The following is a 1,579-nucleotide window of genomic DNA, read 5'->3' as shown; positions in this document are numbered from 1 at the left end:
GAGCAGAGCTCCGAGCTGCCGGGCAGCATGCAAACACACGACGGTGTTTTGTCTGTGGAGACTCCCGTCACCTGCGGAACGGTTGCCCCCTGCGCAAGACGCGCCAAGGTTCTTCGAATAATCGCCCCAACGCCTACCAGTCTTGTTTGTTGCGGGAAAACGACACCACTCAGTGGGCGCGGGGCGACCTACTGAGGAAGAACTGCGTTCTGTTGAGCCTCAGAGAGGCATAGGTCAACAGGGCCCAGCCCCGAAGAGCTCCGTGCTCTTAAACACTGAGCGTGTTTGCAAGCCGGGCTTGCTGGTCGTGGAGGCGACCGTAAAGGACTTCGAGAAGCCATGGAAGATCCTCATCGATTCTGGGGCGTCGGACAATTATGCTCGACACTCCACGATGGAGAGAAGTCAGCTGTATGCTGAGGCACTGAAAGCGCGGTTGGGTGACATCGTCACTGTTCGATTAGCGACAGGACGCGTGTCACAGTCCCGAAGGGTTAAGAAAGTCGAGCGTGAATGTTTCTTGACTTTGATAGCGTGGAACACTGTCTAGTCTTATACTTGGATGCAAGGTATGACCTCATCCTAGGAATGGCATGGTTGGAACACCATGAGCCATGGATTGATTGGAGGACAAAGACCTTGGGAGCTACGCACACGTCTTCTGGTGAAGCTTTGGAGAGTCATGAACCCACCTCTGCTAGAGGACAAAAGCGCTATTGGCGAGAGCACTGGACCGAGACGGTCAACGTGCTAGACATTGGGATGTCCGAGTTGGTAGACAACAACGGTGCATTGGACAGGAGTCCCGAGCAGTCGCTGCATGACATGCGTGACATGGTCGGGTCAAGGGCCGAGGCATCGATGGCGTGACCCACGTGATCTACGTGAAGTGGCACGTAAACCACTGAGCGCTGCTCAAGTTTCAAAGCAGTCGCTGCTTGCCATTGATGGCGTGGTCGGACAGAGTCCGAGGCATCTTGGGCATGGCCTTTCGGATGCGCGTGGAGTGGCACGTTATCCAATGGATGAAGATTGCGGGGTTATCAATCCTTCGTCGGATGTTGTTGATAACATTGGAGCACCAATGGAGCGGACAGTGAGGTGACACCGGGCGACGCGGTTCTATGTCTCACCTAGACATAGAGCCTCTGTACAGAGGCGACGGCGACGCCGTATGCTGGCTGCGAGATGCCGGGCATCGACTCTGATCCAGGGTGTGTCTATTGTAGAAGACGGTGCACAGTTATACACCCTCGTCAACGGTACGACGGGGGAGTAGGATGGCGACGTCTGCCTCGAGGCTAATCCTGCAGTAGATGCTCTTTATGAGCTGGTCGAGATGCCCCTTGAAGAGCTCGTCAGTGCCTTGAAGGCTGGCGATTTGGCCGAAGTGGTCATTGTATTAAAACCGGACGAGAAGATAAACTCGCCATCGCTTCTGGATGCAGCTGTCTTGGGGGATACCAAGAAAGTGCTGAACGCACGAAGTGGATCGTCGATCCAACGGAATCCCTCCGATCTGTATCACCTTTGGTAAAAGAATGTTAAGACGTCGTCTTCAAAGACTTGCTTTCAGTAT

Source organism: Plasmopara halstedii, assembly GCF_900000015.1.
Source record: "Plasmopara halstedii genome assembly, contig: Scaffold_650, whole genome shotgun sequence".
In the NCBI taxonomy this organism is placed as follows: domain Eukaryota; phylum Oomycota; class Peronosporomycetes; order Peronosporales; family Peronosporaceae; genus Plasmopara; species Plasmopara halstedii.
The sequence above is the reverse complement of the archived record's forward strand: the minus strand, read 5'-3'. Positions refer to the sequence as shown.